Source organism: Gopherus evgoodei, chromosome 8 (genome assembly GCF_007399415.2).
Source record: "Gopherus evgoodei ecotype Sinaloan lineage chromosome 8, rGopEvg1_v1.p, whole genome shotgun sequence".
Classification (NCBI taxonomy): Eukaryota; Metazoa; Chordata; order Testudines; family Testudinidae; genus Gopherus; species Gopherus evgoodei.
This window is the reverse complement of record NC_044329.1, coordinates 9428298-9449711: the sequence shown is the minus strand read 5'-3', so window position 1 is coordinate 9449711 and position 21414 is coordinate 9428298. Positions and strand designations below refer to the sequence as shown.

Here is a 21414-nt window from a genome sequence, read left to right as displayed (position 1 = left end):
CAATTCCTTTTAGGCAGATGGAAGCACTAAATTGCACCTGCGGTTTCCAGAGCTCCTCAAATACAGGCCAGGTACCTTCAGAGAGATAACGTAAATGGGTGATGAAGATGGATGCTCAAGACTTCCTGTACTTTAACCCAGACAATGTCACATCAATAGGGAGCCTGCCTTAGGTCATCTCAGCTTATTTCACTCTCTGAGGGATTGCCCTGAGTGAGGCATTTTCCACAGTTCAGTCCAGTTTCCCTCTTTGTTACTTGTTGGGAGTGTCTCTCTCAAGCTTCACAAAAATACAACCGCTTATAACACAAAATGCTATGATCATATTCAGCATGGACGTCATTCTAAAACAATATTTATACAGCATGGAATTTGACAGAAAATATTGCTTTCAAGAGAACTGGTAATAGCAGGAGTTCCCACTGAGAGAAATTCCTGACTGCTAGAAGCTTGGACTGGATGACAGAGGATGGATCACTTGATAGAATATCCTGTTCTGCTCACTCCATCTGAAGCATCTGGCACCGGCCACTGTCACAAGACAGGATACTGGGCTAGATGGACCATTGGTCTGATCCAGTACGGCCGTTCTTCTGTTCTTTTAAAAATGAACTCAGCTTTAAAACAAAACAAAACTCTTTCATATCAGTGGGTCACTTCCATTTACTCTGTTCCAGAAAATAAGGGGGTGCTTTACAAAAATCAAAAAGGCAACACATTTAAAACAGATGAACAGAAAAGCCCAGTGTTATAGGATATTATCGGGGGCAAATAGCTCACTAAATTCCTAAATAATTAAAGGTCAGGCATTGATAAGAATAGGAACAGCCTCTATACTACAATAGAATTACAAGGGTTATCAATCCTTATCACTTGGGACATGAACTGATCACCAGCTGGTACCAGGAAGAACCTTCCCCTCAAGATATAGTACTGCAAAGTTAGGTTCATTATAGGAGTGTCTCACCTTTTGGTGAGACATCTGGCATTGTCCTCTATTGGAGGCAGGATGCTGGAAGATGGATCATGAGTCTGTTTCAAATCCCATAAATGTACAAGCTGTCATCATAACAGGGACACTTATCCTGCACCAGTTGAAATCAGAATGAATTTTGCTACAAAATCAAACCCTGTCCCTCCATTTTCCCCCCCATGGTTTAACATTTGTATTTAGCCTGACAGTGATCTCTAAAATCTGCCTTAGTTACTTAGGAGGTCAGAGAATTCATCTTTTGGATGTTTATAATTGCAAAAATCACTTGTTTTGGCTTAGGTTCTGAAGCTAATTCTGCATTTGATAAATCAGCAACGTTGATAATGGTGATAGCCAAGTTCTCCCTTACATGAGGCCAGCTCTCACACAGGTGGGTAATTGTGCATGGGCATGTATAGGAAGAATGTCACCTAGAAGTGGGAGATTATAGAATCAGAAATGTAGGACTGGAAGTTAAAGGGTGCTTCAGAGGTCATCTAGTCCATCCCTCCAAAACTGACTTTTTATTTCACTGGATTTCCCCATATGGTATATCTCCATTCTCACCAAGCACACAGATGTTTTCAGTCTAAATGGCTTATTACCAGAACAACAAAACAAGAACAAGAGTAAAGTCTCCAAGTGAGAGCATACAGCGTATCTAGCTTCTGTAACAGTCTGTACTGACTTGAACACAAAATGGCTACCAGCCCTCAGTTCTTACATTGAGGTGATTCTGCACCCCTGCAGCAACCCACAAGGCCCATCACATCAGGAAAACAATATAGGACAAGCCCAAGGTTCTATGCCAGGCCCTCTTTAGCTCACCTCAGTGCTCCCCAAATAGGGAAGGCATCAACCACTTCCCCTCTTGTATTGCATTAGCAAAACCCCAGAATCCTTAGAGATTTAAAGGTGTAGTACACAAAGCCAGCATAATAGATACATAGATAAATATGATACAACATATAATAATTTTTATATGCAGAAGAAACCTGTTGACCTCATAACCTTAAAAAAAAGTCTTCTCTTAAGAGACATTTTGTCGTAGGTATTCACTCCGTATTGGTAGTAGTAGGGACCTTTTTGTAATTTGTATTTGTGCAGGGACAAAGTAACTGTTTTAGAAGATCTATTCTTTAATCAATATTTATTTAAGTGAGATCTGGTATATCATTAATCATAGTGCTAAGATATAAAATGCTAGTCTAGCCTGAAGAATTCTGCCTCATTCTGTTTTCCCAGAGTAAGACATTTAGAAAGCTGCACTCTAAATGCACATCACTTCTTAATAACATCCTGAAATACCCCTCTTGTTTGGTTAAATATGTACCACAGCGCTGTTTTAGCAGGGTTCTAGAACTGCATGGAAATGTCCTGTAGCGAATCATCTTGAAAGTAACTCATTTTCATTTCACTGTGATTACTACAGTGTTGTATGTTTAGCCACTGTGCCTGATAAGCTAACTGCTGACAAATATCTTGATTTCTTTTCTTTGAAACTTGACTGCAACCAGATGGTGGCTTCACCCTGGGGAACTATGTTCTCCCAACAACTTTATTATCTCCCTAGAGATCATATTTCCCAGCAATGGAAGTACAGCTATGTATTTATAGGCTGCTATGTATTGTTGCCCTACTAAAAGTATACATGAAAATACAACCATCCTTTTATCGTAAGCACTTACTTTAGTTTAACTTGAAGGTTACAGTCCCATTACATCATCCAGCAAATTCTGCCTCAGTTTCCTTGACAGGCCACTTCTGTACTGGAGATGGGATTCGAGCTCCTGAAAAGACATCAGCTACTTTAACATAGGATGTGCTGACAACCATGGAAAAATTATCTTTCAGATATTATTCACTAGGATAAATGCCACCCTGGATTCTGGTTTGAATGACTGCTTTTTAACCAGAGCAGCGTGCTCACTAGGAGCCCTTCTAGAATTCTCCAAAACCTGTAACGATCTCTTCAGTTATTTTTAAAGACAGCATCCCCATGGAGGAGCTGTATTATTAACATTTGGCATCAGTTTAAAAGCCTTTCCTAGGAACTTATACAGACCCCATTAACCTATTATTTGACAGCCCCACAACCTTTAAAGTAATTTTATTCCTGTTTTACAGCTGGAGATACTGAAATACAGAGATGCTACAAACTTTTGCCAACACCAGTTACGGTACAGTTAGTGTATTTCTTGTGCATGTGCATGCTTGGCTCCTTGCATTGCCACTGCATATGCTCACCAGGAGTGAGTGTTTCAATGCACAGTGTGGTGCACCACAGCGTAAGGCACTGGGCTGTAGACAGTCTTGCCTAGCAGTCACAGCTGGGCTGGTGTCCACATATCAAGCAGAGCCACAAGACAGCAGTCAGGGATTAGAGGAATGGCCAGAGCCAGGATCAATAAGCAAGAGTCAGGCTCAGGTCAGATTTCAGAAGGCAAGGTATGATCAGGAGCCGCAGCAGAACAAAAGCCTGTGCCGTTACCTAGACAACTTCCTGGGCCATCCTCCAGGATTATATAGTGAGTTTGGCCAATCAGAGGGCCTCTGAGAACTGTAACTCTGGATCCTTTGGGTGGTACTTCCTGTGATACCTAATCTCCAACATGCTCTCTGGCTATAGCTCTGCATGCACACCTAGTAGCCATGTGGGAATATGTGCTGCCCCAAGCTCTGCAAGTCTGGGTTTTAGTTCATGGAGCCTTACGCTAGGTATCCCAGGATGCAACATGCCACCATCCAGCAGTCTTTTGGGAAGTTTTGTCTATGCATGGTGGGGCAGAACCAAGTCACACAGAGATGACTGGCACTGCAGGGTCAAGTTCCCATGATGCAACTTTCTCCACCTCATAATGCCATCTCCTTTATCCCATAATTTTCGTACTGTATTTTGAAAAATCTCACAAACCTGAGTGGGACTTGTCACTGTCTGCCATCTCTGACAGAAGTATGGAGCCTGCACAGCTCTGCACTATTGTCACGAGTGTTGCAAGCACCGGATGCCCGATCCGCCAGTATCTGTAGAGCCACAAGAATTGCTGCAGGGAATATGATGATTTCCTGGAGATCAGACTGCTGTGGAACAGAGGGAGAACCAATTCAAGATTGTTAGTGGCATTCAAGGAGCAGCTACAAACAGAAGAGCACCACTTCTGGGCCCAAGAAACAAGCACTGACTGGTGGGATCCATCATAATGCAAGTTGGGGATCATGAGCAGTGGTGGCTAAAGAAATTTTGGATCCATCAAGGCCACACTGCTGGATTCATGTGCCAAGCTCACCCCAGCCCTCCAGCACAAGGACACCAGAATGAGAGCTGCACAGATAGTGGTGAAGCAAACGGCAATCGCACTGTGGAAATTTGCAATGCCAGATTGCTACCAGTCAGTGAGAAATCACTTTGGAGTTGGCAAATCCAGTGTGGGGATTGCTGTCATGCAAGTGTGCCTGGCTACTAATCAAGTAGGACTGTGACTCTTGGCATTGTGCAAGACATACTGGATGGCTTTGCAGCAATGGGGTTCACAAACAGCGGTGGAGCCACAGACAGCATGCTTATCCCTATTTCGGCACAAGACCACCTTATCACAGAGTATGTCAAACAGAAAAGGCTATTTTCATATGGTTATGCAAGCGTTGGTGGCTCACTGGTGACACTTCACCAACATCAGTGTTGTCTGGTCAAGGGAAGGTGCATGCTGCTTGCATCTCTAAGAACACAGCACTGTTCAGAAAGGTACAAGCAGGGAGTTTCTTTCCCAACCAGATGATTACTATTGACAATGTTGAAATGCCAATAGTGATCCTGGGGACCCACCCTACTCCTTATTCCCTTGGCTCATGAAGCCATACACCAATCACCATGACAGCATCAAGAAAAGTTCAACTACCAGCTCAGTAGGTGCTGAATGACCGTTGAATGTGCTTTTAGTAGATGGAAAGGGCCCTGGAGTGGTTTACTCACAAGACTGGAGTTGAGTGAGAAAAATATTCTAGTGGTTATAGCTGCCTGCTGGATCCTGCGTAATATCTGTGAGGCAAAGGAGGAAAAGTTGCCTCCAGGGTCGCGGTGGAGTCGCTGTCTAGATAGATACAAGAGCTACCAAAAAAGCTAAAAAGCTGTGAAGCTATATGGCTCAAGGAGGCTTTGAAAGAGCTCTAAGAGTGGGTCACTGTAATGTGTTGTGGTGTACTGGGTTCTACCTGCCCCTGCAGTTTGGGGGTCTTATGAACTGCTCGGTGCACATTATGAATGTAACACTGACAATGCGCCTACTAATTTTGTATTATTTGCTGTACCTTTATGATTACTACTGAGGATCATTGACAAACACAATGGAGTTGTTTCAAAGTGTACACTGTGTGGTAGAGCTCCGACCTTGTCCCTGTGGGTCCCGCGCTTCCAGGCGGTTTATGCTAGCCTCAGAGGCTCACTGAGACCCTCCACATAGCCCTTTTCTCTTTAGGGCCAGGGTTACAGTCTACTGAGCCCTTTTCATCATAAGCCAGCAAGGAGGTTGGTGAGAGAACTCCCACAGTCTCTGTTGTCCCTAGGGCTTATTTCAGAACAGTTTAGCCTCCTGTCCTGACAGGGGTCTGTCTTCTCTTCCCAGGAGGTGTTTCTGTAGTGGCAGGTTGGGGGGTAACCTGGGCCCGACCTCTATTCTGGGTTCCGGCCCAGGGACCCTAATGGTAGCAGCTGTTGGCAGCCAACCTTTCACTGCCAGAGTTGTTACATTTCCCTGGGCCACTTCCCCACAGCTCTCCTGCTTCTCCCTTCTTCACCCTTACCTTAGGGCTCCCTTACCAATGGCTTGAGGGTGTCTTCATTAACCAGCCCTTCAGCTACACTTCCACTCCCTGGCTCTCCCCAGCCTGACTGGAGTGAGCCCTTTTATAGTATTAAAAGGGCCTTAATTAGAGTCAGGTGTTCACATTACCTTAATGGACTCGCCTGACTCTTTGCAGGTTAATTGGAGTCAGATGTTCTCATTAGTCTGGAGCAGCCCCTGATCTGGTCAGTCAGGGAACAGAAAACTGGACTGCAAAGGGAGATGAGCTTGTAGGTCCACAGGAGTGTGCAGCATCTGTGTTTGCTATTGGAGAAGCCCCATTATGTCTTGGTGCATCTCCCACTCTGTCTCCTGTGCCTTTTTCCTGTCAACTCTTTTCTTCTCCATACAGTCTGCAATATTCATGCTCCAGGCCCTCTGTTCATGGTCTAATGCAGCACTGGCTTGCAGGATCTTGCTGAACATGTCAGCCTGAGTCCTCTTCTTTCTCCTCCTTATCTGGCTCATGCGTTATATGGGTGTGGAGGGGGAACCCCTCAAGGCCACAAAGCAGCAGCAGCTACAGCCAAAACACAGAGTAGTACCATTGTCAATATAGTCACAACAGAAACTTGTTCCCCTAAAGTTTTAAACAAGACTTGCTTATTGACACTTCTGCTTCAGAGTGCTTGTGCACAGAGCCAATCACAGCTTCAGCCATGGTGCGTGTGGCCTGCCAGGGTGAGGAAAACGAGGAGGGAATTGCTTGGTTACATGAAACTATGAATACAAGGCAATAGTACTCAATAATGGCACCATTTTCCAGAGGCGGTGGTGATTTTAGCGGATACCTCACTCTTGAGAGTAACAAAGGCACAGAGAGCACAACTGCTGTTGGCATCCCAAAGCCACCCTGGCCTGTATGCTGCTAGCCTGTTTACTGCAAAGGTGCCTGCCGAAGTTATCACCAGCTCGAATGGGAAAGCATCCTGCTGCAGTTAAATAAATAAGGCTGCCATCTCTAGAAACCTTTGGTAGAAGATTGCGGAGTACCTCCATGAAAGGTTCATCAAGATCTATCAGGAGAATTCAAGGGACATCCCTGTGTACATAAACAAACTGCTCTGTGTGCCCTTTCCCCCCACCTAACTCTACAGGGGAATGGAAAGCAGATGCAAACAACTCCACCTCTCTTTGTTGTACCAATGCCTCTTTTAGAACAAGTAAATTAATGAAAAGTCAGTAGCTGTGTCCTAAGTTGGGGGGTGTCATCACGGTAATGAAAAATAAATTTGCACACTTACCTGAGGTGCCTTTTCCCTGCATCAGGCTCCTTCATGCTCCACTGCCTGGACTGCGGTGGAGTCTCAAACAGGTCCTGGCTCGTGGCATGCCTGGTCCCTCCCAATCACATGACCCCATCCTCCTCTTCTTCCACCTCCACGCTGTTCACACCAGGGACTTGTGACTTGGGCTCCTCTGAGGTATCTATGGTGGTCTGCAGGGTGTTGTGGGGTCTCCACCAAGTATGGTATGCAGCTCTTTGTAAAAGCAGCAGGTCTGTGGCTTGGCATCGGATCGACTGCTGGCCTCCATGGCCTTCTAATATGCCTGCTCCAGCCCCTTTGCTTTCAAGCAGCATTGCTGCTGATCCCAGTCATACTCTTTTTCCTGCATTCCCCATGGCAATCTGCTCATAGATGTCTGGTTTCTACAACTGGTTCATAGCTGTGCTTGCACAGCCTTTTCTCCCCACAGGCCCATGATATCCAATATCTCCTGTGTACTCCAAGCCAGAGTGTGTCTGGAGCGTGGTCAGCTGGGCCGTTCTACATAGTCATGGAGAGATGCTAGGTGTGCTCAGCAAGCTGGCCAATCAGGAAAAAGTATTTCAAAAATTCATGGGGCTCTAAGCAGGGAGGGGAGGGCAAATCACTCCTGGGCAATGGAGTTCACAATTGTGACCAGAGTGATCAGTGTTGGGCATGGTGGGACAGCTGCAGGAGGAGCGTTAGGACCAACGTAAGTAATGCAGTGCCTACATTCGTGCTGCATTGACCTCAACACATCAACCATATCTCAGGGCCACTCAGGGAGGTGGTGTTACTATATCAGCGTGATGGAGAGCTTACAGTGGTGGGAGACAGGTTTCAGAGTGGTAGCCGTGTCAGGCTGTATCAGCAAAAACAATGAGGAGTCCTTGTGGCACCTTAGAGACTAACAAATTTATTTGGGCATAAGCTTTTGTGGGCTAAATAAATTTTCATCTCTAAGGTGCCACAAGGACTTGTTGTTATTGGTGGGAGACAAATTTAAGTGTACATATATGCACAAGCAGGTCAATGCAAGGCAGCTTATGCTGACCTAACACTGTAGTGTAGACCAGACCTGAGTCACTTGCCTAAAGTCACACAGGAAATCCATGGAAGGGATTCAACCCAAGTCTCCCAATTCACAGGCTACTATCCTAGACAATCGACCATTCTTCCTCTCAGCCTGAAGCTACCTCTTGCTGAGCACCTTCTGTAGGAACTCTAGCCAAGCACCTCCTACAACTACATCACTGGCAGCCAAGGACATCCAGCACCTTGCAGGATCAGAACTAGACAGGTCTCTTTTACAAGGAGGATATAGAAGAAAGAACTTATTTCCCAAAGTCTGAACCTTTCTGAGTTTCAAAACAGTTTGATTAACTTTAAATTTGTTATTAATTTAGCCCCACGCTGCATTTCTGGTTCAGAAAAGGCTGGAGGGCTGAAATGCACCACTGAGATCCACTGCAGAATTTTCGGAAGAAATCAGTCACCAGATGATCTAGTAATTCACTGACCTTTCATCCCATCCCCCACCCCAAGATCATCAATTTCAGAGCACAGCAACCTTTCCCTAATTATCTTAATTCTCCTGATCCCTCTGAAATGTTTCCACTCATCTATAAATTTGCCATTGTTAGGCTGCCACAATTATCTCCCTTTGGTGTGTTCTTATAGAGCCCCCAGCTTGCTGGCCAGCTCCTGAAGTGGTATTGAATGTGATAAGCTAATAATTACAAGGGCAACTTAATTGCACAAGTAGATGCATCAGTGGTAACATACAGAAGAAAAACAACACAGAACAACATTAATGGTGAAAAACTCACCTTCCCTTCTATTCCTGCTCAGTGCACCCTGCTTTTCCTTTAATGCGCGAGGGGTGATCTGGGATGGACAAGAAGCCCAGATTCTATTGGTTTGTCTTTGAGCTCCCATTAAGCAAAAATATCCCCAAACACTGGTTTTGATATTATTTGACTATTTGCCTACTTCTCTGAAAGAGTGGACAACTTGTGTCCTAGACTCTTGTCAGATTAGCTGGTGGCAAAAGTACAGGACAGAGTAATCTGTTTTCACAGTTGAATATGAATTTATCTGAGATTCCAGTTACCTTATGGACTACAACCATTACATTTTTCTTCATAGTCACTGAATTTTTGAAGTATACTGACTCAGGTAGTCCCTGCAGATGAATGGTGCATTTCATAGCACTCACTGTGCTCTAATTATGTAAGAGTGACACATCCATACAATTTTATGCACTGTTATGTGCACTATATAGCCATGTTCTAATAATATTTTGTGTTTCATGACCTTTTGGTGCTCACAATGGGCCATAATGTTAAGTCCTTAGTCAGGTTTTAGTGAGTCCTTAATGAGACAAAACTGTCATTTAAGAAAAATTGAGGGAGGACGTCAGGACATTGTCCAAATGTGCTGGCATGCCAGGGTTTGAGGAACAAGGCCATCAAATCCAGTTCTTGGTTGTCTTTGAAGCAGATCAAGATATGTCAACATGGACATGTAAGAGAAGGATGTGTTCAGGGAAGGAGGGAATTTATGTCCCCTGCAGTGGAGATAGGCTTAGAGATTGGGTCTGAATGGATAACAGACAAAGGAAGAGCCTGGTCTTTAGCTTCCTGCAGGGCAGACCACTGGAACTAATAGGCCTAAGGCTGAAACACAACATATGGATGAGTGATGACTCTATTTAACTTGTAAACCAAGTCTAACAATTTAACTATCTTGCCATCATATGTAAAGCCACTGACCTGTTCCTAACACTTAAATCCAAACTTGGCTTCTAGATAGATTAGTGCATTGGAAAAGATACTGAAAAGAACCACCTCACAAGCTGTAGGCAAGAGATTTCTGCTGATCCTGTTCTTTATATTGGTCTTTCTACAAAATGATATTTCAATCTAATTGTTCTCAGTAGGCCTCCAGCATATCACAGAACTTTTCAAAACTACTACCACATTATTGGGTCCAATGCCATTAATAGTGGAACTACATTAAGTATCACCATCCCCATTTTATGGATAGGAAACCTGAGACACAGTGGAGTTAAATGATCTGTCCAAGGTCAAACAGGAAGTCTGCAGCAAAACTGGGGATGGAACCGAGTTCCCAATACCCAGACCTGAAATCAACTTTCCACGGGATGGCTGAGGCAAGAAATAAGAACAGATAAACTTTAAGGCAATTTTTTCATAGCTATGCTCAGTGGGTTAAGCATGTAAGTCTTGTAACTTCAGAACACACACGACTAACTGTGCTGTACCCTGGTTATCCGGGTCATCCAAAATATCAGCTTTGCTCTTCAAAGAGTAGGACTGGATGTCCTCCCTGGAAGCTCTGCCTGAGCGCTTTCAGCAATTTTGTTACAGTGTTAGGTTTCCAAAACTGTAGGGTGACTGCAGAGGTGATTGCTTTCCAGAGGTGGGAATCCAAGGAAAGGCAACATGATGGCACTCTGAAGCAAGTAACAGATTACTCAGTCTATAGGCTTTGGAATATCCCAAATACCAAAGGTCTTTGAGTTTAATAAACCAACTCAGCTTCTTTTTACCAAGAGATTCTTCAGGAGTCTTTAGTCTTCCTCAGCTCTTGGTCCCTTGCTAACTAATTTAGCTGAATGGGTTAATTCTTCTCTCTTTCAAAGAAGAGATGCAGAAAGTTATTGCATTCTCCCTATGAGTCTGCACCCCCTGCTGTGACCTGAACTTAAGACACCCGCAGAGTTGCAACATTAGTTGTATTGAACTTTTTGGTTTTTCCCTTGCAAAACTGAAGAAATGTAAGCATATTTTGGTTACAGAAACCTGCTTCTGAGAGGAAAAAAGAAAATCCTTGATCTGTGTATTTTATGAAAGATTGTCCATTTTATGATGGAAATGAAATTGAAAACAATGAACCCTTGACTTCAGAGGTTTGCCTTACAAAATCACCAGGGCCTAAAAGATAAGCAACTTTTATAAGCTAGTTTTTATTCTGTCTTCAAAAATGGAAATTCTCTTACCTTAAACAGACTATCCTCTCTGGGCTATGTGCTCAGATCCCAGCACACAATCTCTTGCATGTAGCATTTTTGGCACAACTGACAGATTTTACTTCTGCAAAACCCATTGGTCTTATTTTGCATGGACAAATGAGTCGCAGATGCAAATGATAGTGATCTTGATCTTTTTATGTTCAAACTTTGTTAGTTGTAACTAAGGAGCAGAGTCTATAACAAAACAGCTAATAAAGTACAGAAATATGAAAGGCAGTTTCTCACTAATAAGGTCTATATTATGATGGATAAATATGGGCCCAGTTCTCTGCTGGTGTAAATTAGTGCTGCTCCAGGGGCTGTGCCAATTTACACTGTCAGGGAATTTGACTCTGTATCTAGACAGTTGGCCAGATACCCAGCTGGTACAAATCAGTACAACTCCATTGGAGTTACACTAATTTATACAAGCTGAGGATCTAGCTCACTATCTTCTGTATGTATAAATCTATAAGCTATAAAAGAGCACACATCTGATATTCTATTCTAAACATGGATTGCACACTACTCTTATCCCAAACTGGTTCGCCCATCCCTAGCTAATAGCCTTTTCATTCATGTCTCGCTGTGGAGGAGGAGCTGTTTGTTTACCCTGCGTACCCAGACAACAGCAACTGGAGCACAATCAGCCGGGAAGTTCAGTTTCCCCCCCCAGCCTTTTTGACATCTCCCAAGCTGTCCAGGTGAGAGCTGCCAACACTTAAACATGCAACTGTCACAAGTATTCACACTGAGTTGGGCAAGTTGAATGTGGCTACTCACGTACATAAGTGTTTTCAGGGTGGAGGCCTACATAAGGGTTTAAGTGATTAGTGGGAACAGAGGAGGAGGCCGGCTAAAAGTCAAACTGAGATGAAAGCAGATTATGGCTATATTACATACAGCCCATTTTGACCTGAATGGAAAAACATATTCCTTCATCTCCCCATTTTGCCTTCCCTCTGCCTGTCCTTTTTACTTCATCACCCCAAGGGAAGATCCACAGTGAAAATGTCCCCAGCAGCAGCAGGATTTGACATAATACCAGTGGTTTTTGCTTATGTAGCTGTGGCAGGACCCCTCTGTTGGGCTGAAGTGTGTTCTGAGCTTTTCAAGAGGAGAATCAGATAATTTCCAAGTGTTATTCATTTATATTATGCTTTCACATTTAGATCCCTTCTTCTGAGCACTCATTGACTGCAACTAAAAGGAACAGAGAAAGGAAAGGCAAGAGGTAGCTGGGGATGCAGCTAGTATATACAACATGTAGTTGATATAATATAATGCAATGGCTGGAAGTTGAAGCTAGACAAACAGAGTGGAAATAAAGTGTCCATTTTTAACAGTGAGAATAATTAACCACTGGAACAAACTTATCAAGGGTCATGGTGGATTCTCCATCACTGACAATTTTTAAAATCAAGATTTGGATGGTTTTCTAAAAGTTCTGCTCTAGGCATTATTCTGAGGAAGTTCTATGGCCTCTGTTATACAGGACATCAGACTATATGGTCACAATGGCCCCTTCTAGCCTTGGAATCTATGAATCCTTAGCTGGTATAAATCAGCATAGCCCTACTGAACTCACTGGAGCTAGTTTATACCACTGACGAATTCTTCTGTAAGCCTCATATTTTAACATGGACAAGAGAGACATCTGCAAGTGAGAAATACATTCAGCAGTATTTGTTTGCAGAAATGGAACCCCTGATTGTGTATATCACACACACACACACGCTTTTCTTATGACTTTTTTTTACTTACCGTAGCAGTTTGTCACTCTATGTCCTGGGAATAAGATAGTGATTGCAAAACCACATATTCTATTCATTTACCTTCAGAACAGATAATAAAAATCAAGCCAGATGTGCAATTTACTGATTCTGTAAGCTTGCAGTTAGATAAACTTTACTATTTAAAATAAGCCTTTGTTGGACTAAAGTAAACTGGCCAATATAACCTGGTTTCATGGGCACTGATTTGGGATATCCAAAATGACACACTAATACCTTTGCACTGGTGAGTAAAGCAGTGATCCTAACTTTACACTAAGAAAATCTTGATCCCACTTCATATTCATGTATTCGCTACATATATTTGGATGAGGGCTACTATAGCAAAACATTTACAAGCACCGTTGACCAAATTATCAAGGTCCTGAGCAATTAGGAAACTATGCAAAATACAGGTGTGAAACTCAGCACTTCTGTACACAAGTAGGTACTTACATGTGCAGATCAGGTTACTGCATATGCACTTCCCATTTCCCTCCACAATTACCCACATTTCCACTCCAAAGTTTAGTGCATGCAACAGGTGCATGCATGTGCATTAGCCCCATCTCTTTGAAAACTGGACCATTTAGCCTTGCAATTCCATTGTTGCTTGGATGGGAGGCGGATAATTACTCATCTATGTTACAGATAGGGAAACTGAGCACTGGCCACACAAATTCAGTGGCAGAATTAAAATCTAGTAGTCTTGACATGCACTATTCTGCTCTAGCAGTTAGGGATCAGATCCAGCTCAAAGAAAACAGAAAGATTCCCAATGAATTCAGTCGAAGTTAAATTGGGCCAGGTCAAATAACACTGGTCTACAATTTTTGAGAAGTCGTCTGCTTCAGAGATAAAACGTGATATTTATTATGTATTTTGATGTGCTGAATTCAAATATGACAATTAAAACAACTGATTGGCTACTGTTTCTAAGATATTTAAGTTTTTACTTTTTATGTCTATGTATATTGTGTAGATAGTAGAGTTTTAATCATAAATTGTAAACCTAGGTCTTTTCATGTGTTTATGGTTGCTTTACATGATAATATTTCACCTGTCCTGTTTATGTAACACTTTAAAAATCAGGAAAAGGGTTATATAAATAAAATGTATTATGAAACAAAAGGCAAAAAACTATTATGTACATAGTTTAGTTCTATTCAGTGTCTACTCGGTGTTTCTTGGCTTGTCTCTTGTATTCATTAAATGGAGCATCTCTTGTCACTGTCCAGCAATAGTCAGCAAGCACTGATGGGCTCCATTTGCCCTGATAGCCTGCCAGGAGATTCCACTGCTGTAGTCTAGAGCCCAACAGCTCTGCCTTACTCTTGGGTAGTTCCAAATCCCTGAGGTCATTCAGTTCACCTTTTGTTATGAGGTGTGGTTCAGAGGAGATGGGAGAAAATGTGGATCCTGTGACATTGATGGTTCAGGACCAGAAGTTTCATCCTCTTCCTCGTCTGACTCAAGTGAGAATGATTCTAGTGCATCAGGAACCGGCAGTCCTTCTCCGTGGGGTACTGGGCGTATAGCTGATGGAATGTTTGGATAATGCACAGTCAACTTTTTCTTCTTTGACACACCTTTCCCAACTGGAGGCACCATGCAGCAGTAACAATTGCTGGTATGATCTGTTGGCTCTCTCCAAATCATTGGCACTGCAAAAGGCATAGATTTCCTTTTCCTGTTCAACCACAGGCGAAGATTTGTTGCTCAAGTGTTGCAGCATATGTGTGGGGCCCACCTCTTGTCCTGATCTCCAATTTTGCAGCCAAAATAAAGGTGATAGGCTTTCTTAACCAAGTGGTTATACTGCGCTTTTGTGATGCAGAAGTCACTTCACCACATACATAGCAGAAGTTATCTGCACTGTTCACACAAGTACGAAGCATCTCAGCTCACTTTGGCTAAACAGAAATGTGTCCCTTTGCAAAATCAAACACTGACAAATAAGAGAGCACTACACTGTATGATTTCTAGAGCTGATATAGGGCAATTTGTTCAGCAGAGTGATGTAAGCTTCGTTATGATTGCATCATCCATGACTTCCAGGAATAACATGATGCAATTCATATCATGTATGATGCAATACCAGCTTCAGATTGCATCATTCATTGTTTTGCCTAAAAAGCAAGTACTGTCCAAACCCAGTCATAGATTTATTCATAGATCCAGTCAAAGATGTATTTTAGTCATTTCTGGTTTAAATTGAGATCCCTTCCCTTTATAACTCACTTATCCTCCGCTATTCCCAAGTCAAGGGTCGTATATTCTCACCCAGTAGCATATCTTGAAAACTAGAGCCAATCAACAATTTTAAGCATCATTTTCGTTCTCAGTGACCCAGAATTAGTAAAGTTGGACTACATTTATTTCAGAAGCATTTTGGTTGTAAAGCAGTGTAATTAGTGCTTATTGTCCTTTGATTACAAGTTGGTGCTTTTCACTGGAGACATGTATTTTAAAAATACGTTTGTAAATAACATGATCGATAGTTCTGAGGATCTGTTGTCATTTAAAAGAGATATTTTGCCGAAGTGAACTAGCAATTGAAATGGCAAAGAAGGGGCTTCATGTTGGCTTTATAGTTCAGTGGCATTCTTTGCTGTATGTAATGATGGGTTTGCAGCTTTTGTAGCACTCAGTTAACATTTATTCAATGCAGATGCACTCTGCTCCGGTGGGGCAATATGTTTTATTGCAGTTCATAAAAAAAGCAATAAAAGACTTTAAAACCATCAGACTGATCTTAAATGCATGAACCTAATAATCAGTATGATAAGCTATCATTTACATGAATAGGAAATTGAATGGGGATTTCATTTCCTAAGCCTTTGTTGCTCCTATTGAATTGAGTTGATAGTGCTATTCAGGCAAGTCAGCATGATGTCTTGTTTACAAGAGAAGTTTGCAAAACAAAGACAGTCATGGTCAAAACTCAATTCCATATATTTGCATGGGAGGCCCTTGGAGAAAAATGTATCCTGAAACGCCCTAATTGGATGGTTCTCTTGGAAGTAATAAGTTGACAAAGAATGATTTCAGTGCTTACCAGACCTGTGGTGGGCAAGGAAAGAGGAAACTGGTCTTAAACTCAGTGGGCCTGATCAAACTTTCCTTGCAGGGGCAAAACCACCACTGATGGGGCTCAGTACTTCCTTCAAAGTGCTGCTTGCCATAAGAAGGTGTTGCTGCACATTGGCCAAGATCAGGGCTGGAGTAATCAGGCACAACTCCCATTGATTTCAGTAGGAATTGAGGGTTCTCTATATCTTCCCTATAGACAGACTATGCACTTCAGGTACATAATAAATCAGCTGAGCAGATCTCACAGCTGCACAGATTTTCATTTTTCCTTGTGAATGCAGACTATGGAGTCAGTCGTCTGGATTTATACTAGTACAACTGAAAGCATAGTTGGGCCCAATGCCTTTAAAGCAGCCTTTGCCATGCTTAAGACTTTTCACAGCTCATTTGCTAAATTACACATTATAAAAATAAGTAACTGCAATTGCGGGACTGTGTTAATCTCAGAAGCTTAAACATCAGTCTGTAATGACTGCTTTCCCTTGGTCTTCGGCAAACTACTTTATAGTGCATGCAGGAGATTTATCCACATGCGTATGTTAAAAACTCCTGGGAATCTTCTCACATAGAAAGAAGAGAAGAGGCCTAACACAGAAACTAAATAAATTCAAAACATTGCTGTCATTCATGCTGTAACAGAAATGCCACCCAGTAAGAAAAGGCTTTTACAACTCCTAAAGGAGATAAGAAACGCCGGCCAGCATAGCAATAAGAAAATGCTTTTGGAAGTGCAGAATTTCCCAACCTTACAATCAGTACAGCTTCTGGAAATGCCACAGAACATAACTGTCCCCTTACAAAGGAAATGAGAGTTTAGGAATTGACTATAAATGAGATTACAAAGAAGGATGGGTAATTTGGAAAATCCTTTTCCAAAGTCCAAAGAATTTAAAGCTAAATTAGGCCCTGGCACACACAAATTCCCACTGGCTTCAAGAGTTTGCATCATGTGAACAACTGCTTACCCTTGAGAGTAAGGGGTTCACAATCAGAGCCCAAGTTTTCGCTGCAGAATTTTTTTCTGATTATCTGTGAGGAATTTATTAAAAAAAAAACAAACCCAAAACCAAAACCAAAAAACTCCCAGCTCAGGTTTCAAATGTGAGGTTGATTTTTGAAAAGAAGGTGAACAATAAAAAAAAACCCTCTAAATCAAGCAAATCTGATATGGAGTCAGAGAGATAATAAAAGTCTTCCCCATTTTTACTGTGAGGTTTCAGAGTAGTGTCACACGCTAAACTAAGGATGAGCAAACTAGTTTTCTCCATCACTAGCTATGGTTCTGCCACACATTTTAAGCTAATTTGAGGAGGGAAATAGAACACAGGACAAAACTATGTAAACATATCTTTCTAACAAGTCATGCAAACTATTTCATACAATAGCATCACCTCACTTCAGCTGTGAAACATGCCTGCGAAGTAAAACTGAAGAGAATTCTTGGTCCTTCAGTGTTATCATTAGAATATCATTTGCCCATTTGTCTGTAACAATGCCTCATCTCTGATTGTGAAGACCAACAAAAGACTCTCCCCTGAGCTGAGAGCAGGAGGTAATAACATAAGAATTTGGCAGGCATCCTCTCTAGGAGACTATGTATCAATCATGTTACTGACACACCAAGCCCGCAGTGAATGGACCTCCAGAACTGAGAGCTTTCTGGGCTACCCGAGGCAATGGTGCGCCTTGCTGAAACAGAGAAGTGCACTAACTTTTAAATCTAATCAACTACCTATTTCCTGCGATGCTCTAGTCCTTACATATCACATTGCTACCTTGGTTTGAGAGCCAAGTGCGTTTTATTAAAACACAACATAGCAAGTAATGGAAAATGGCATAGAAAGGAAAAATCTTTGTGGTTAATTTCCCCCTGCTCTGTATTGTCCTTGTCATTCAAGCCTTCGCTTTAATAAGTTAGTAGATGAAATGGAGCTTCTGTTGCCAGCATTGCCACTTACTGCGTAACTTTGGACGTGTCACCTAAAAGTACAAAGGAACAAAAATAAAAATGTGTTTTGCGTTTTGATTCGGCTTTAGGATGTGCCAAGAGGTTTGTTTTTTCCTTCCCAAAAGAAAACACCCAACATGTTTCTGCTCATGTTTTACAATAGAAAGCTCAGAGGAAGTGGAGATTCAAGGGCTTGGAATTTCCAGAGAACACTCGATTGCTGGGAATGGCCATGGAAAACTGCAGTTTATCCTCCCGAGTGAGATGACTTATCTTAACCTGACTGCTCTGGTTAAGTAAGTTCAATAAAACCTCCTGTGTCTGCCTCTAGATAGGATCAGCTGTTCAAATGTAAGACTGAAAAGTAATTTGGTTGCTTACTCTGCTCCTGTCATATCAGTCAGTTTAATCAGTTCATTAACAATGTGATGACTTGCTTAGGCCTCTAGTCCCTAGAGGGTGTGCAAGATTAGTAACTACTTTATTGGGGGGGAAGAAGGTGCTACTAAATGGTCCAAGAATTATATTTCTCTCTAGTCTTAGGCAAGAAATATGGATTAGCAAATACTCATCTAAGTCTCTCCTTTCCTCACAGATGCTGAAGTAAAGTCATAGGCTTTAGAGCAATGACTCCATCTGTGGAACTTAGTTCACTCAGAAGGCTGTGATCTCTACCTCCTAAACTGGTCGATATAAAAGCACGAGGGGAAGGGGTTTTGCTTGAAGTTGCTGCCATCTTAGAGAGTATATTCAAGCTCACTGCAGTTTATGTAGGCTATTCTTAAGGATAAGAAATCACTTATCAGCCAAGGTGGACTGATGAGCAGCCATGCACTCCAATTTTGCTGGATCTGCAGTTCCAAGAATAGCCTTCATGACATGTGGTAGGAAACAGATTGGATTTCTTGCAGGATGATACAGTTTAATTTTTGTTGAAAAATGGTCTAAATGTAAGAGGTTAAACTCCTTGTTTTATAGATCTACGCTTCACGAGCTGTATTCCTGCATGTGGATAGAGAAATAAATCTAAACAGGCAGTGTAACTAGTTTGAGATAGTAAAGAAAGATATAAGTACCATCAGACCTATATGGGGTATGTGCCAGGATTGGTTCCCCTCTCCAATGTCAGGTCATAGTCATGCCTTAGCTTCTTCTCACCTTTGGGTAGCTGGGCTTCAGTGAGTTGGTGATTTGTTGCTTACCCCGCCCACCAAACCAATAAGAATCTGGCGCAAATAAAAATCTAAGTCAAAATCCAAATGAAACAGCACAGTCCTTCAAATCTGTCTCTTGCTGGATCACAGCCCTCCTTTGAAGGTCTTCCACCTTCTCACCTCTCCAGGGTGTACCAGTATCTTACCTCCTAAGACTCCAGCTTCTTGTCCACATCTTGCCCCCTTGGTTGTAGAGATTTTTGTATCATTAGGTGGCACTGCGGAGAGCTTGGGCCCTTCCATTACTCCAGGATCCTGCTTTGGAACCTGAAAACCACGGTCAGATGTCTGTCCTCAAACTCCAAACTGCACTGTTTCCCAGGGCCACATGCTAGGACACCTTGTTTTTAAGTCTTCTAGGCCTTCTCCCAATCTTCGCTCTTGGGCCACCTTAGAGTTTTCCAGGTTCTCCCTACTCTTTCTGAGTTTCTCACTATTCTGAGCCAGAGGCAGCTCATTTATATAGCCTGACATTTTCTCTAAGCAGGCCTCACTTCCAGTCTGCAGTCACATGACCTTCCAAGGACTACAATTTCCAGAAAAATCAGTCCAGGACGCTGGTACTTGGAACTTGCATGTGCTGGACCCAGCCCTGCCCTTAAAGGGACAGCGCACAATGTGACAGTGAGCCATCTACGAGAAGAAATTGGTAACTACTTCTTTGTAGGGTTACTATACATCTGGACTTTCTCAGACAAATCCTCTATTTTAGCCTTTAAATTTGCACCATCAGCTGCTTCAAACCTTAAAGAATAGGACTCCTATACAGAGCTGTGTGAATTACTAATTTTTCAGTTTCATGACTAAACTAAGAAACCAGAAAAAAAAAATCAACTTATACTGATATTGTCAACTCTCATGATATTTGGTTTTCTTCTTAAAGTCCCAGATTCTGGGGTCATGGGATTATGGGAGAAACTTTTTTTTTAATGAAAGCGGAGTTAATTTCTAGCTTCCCATGGTAGAGAAAAGCTTGAAAATGTGACCTCCTATAGACTCAAAAGACACGTAAAAAGCACCCAACATTTATTATTTTTTTAATTAATTAATTTTTTGGGCCTGACCTGTGGTTTTTGAAAGATTTTAGTTGGCATTACTGGCTTGTGTTAAAAAGTTACACTGTTCTAGTATGTCCACAACATATCAAAGTTCAGATATATCTGAAAATTAATCTAGCTATTCCAGTAGATAGAAGAAAATACCTAACAGGAGGGCATCTTATCTTGATACAATATTCTGTGAATGTGGACAACTCATTTCTTATTCAATAAAAGCCCCTTCCTGCCATGGGAGCACTAAAGCAGCATGTAACATTGCTCATCTGGCTGGCATGGATCAAGCACAGCAGAACTGCAAAAAAGTTTAATAACTTATGTTCAATGCATGCTAGCCAGGTAAACGATGAACAGACTGAGTGCTTGTATAGAAAGCCTAAAGGAAAAGGCGCTACTACAATATCCTAAATCAAGTTCCTTCCTTGAGAAAAGGCAGTAGAAGTGGAGAATCAGCCTGTCACGTTTTGAATAGTGTGGGTCATATCCCATTCTTGGTAAAACTTCCTATCTGTAGAATAAATTAAAATTTTACTGTAAAAATCGAGATATGGAAAAATCAGTACTCAAGGAATACCTTTAACATAACTAAGATAAAGCAATTCAAGAACTCTCTCACTAAGGGTAAGATTAAATTTAAACACTTCTTCCTACTAGAACATGCTGAAACAAAAATTGGAGATAGAGTAAACTATGGATCTCTATCAGAAATACACCTACCTGTGGCTTTTAATTAGAAATCTTGGGATTTTGATTCGTAACTCTCTGCAATTAGCTGCCAGTTACTGAAATCTGTCTTGAACTTCTTTCCTCCAAAAGTATCTTGACTAGAAACTCAGACACAAATTAATCATATTTCTTCAAAGTAATTTTGCCACTTGTCATTTCTGATCAAACCATGGTGCTAAAATTGCAGGCATGCACACATGCTTCTTGGAGTGTATCTACTCACTTAACATTATGTTGAGGTATAAGCAGATGCTGTAAGCAGGGCCTGATTTCACAAAGTACAGGTCCAAAGTGTCTTTTGGAAACAGCTACTTGAGTCACTCATTAGAAACAATTGAATTACTTTGGATATACAGTGGTGTAAATAAGAACTCAGGTCTCTATGGGTAGGGTAAACCAAGGCAGAGAGGGAAAATGTCACTAAAAAGTATGTAATCATTTATCACCCAGCACAATAAGTTGCAGCATGTGATTCTATATTTATTAATTTAATGGGAATAGGTCCTAAA

At 41.9% G+C, this 21414-nt stretch overlaps 1 long non-coding RNA gene across 2 annotated transcripts in view; it reads right to left on the bottom strand.

Moving 5' to 3' along the window:
* The window catches only part of LOC115656818, a 32839-nt gene extending 27395 nt beyond the window's left edge, over nucleotides 1–5444 (bottom strand). The window contains exons 1-4 of one of the 2 annotated variants that reach the window (XR_004001754.1): nucleotides 5279–5444; nucleotides 3888–4054; nucleotides 2662–2763; nucleotides 968–1085 (exon numbers count right to left, since the gene is read on the bottom strand). This is a non-coding gene — a long non-coding RNA (uncharacterized LOC115656818). Of the gene's footprint in view, nucleotides 1–967; nucleotides 1086–2661; nucleotides 2764–3887 lie in introns of both variants that reach the window. The other variant, XR_004001753.1, reaches the window with a different exon arrangement.
* Nucleotides 5445–21414: the final 15970 nt, after the last annotated feature.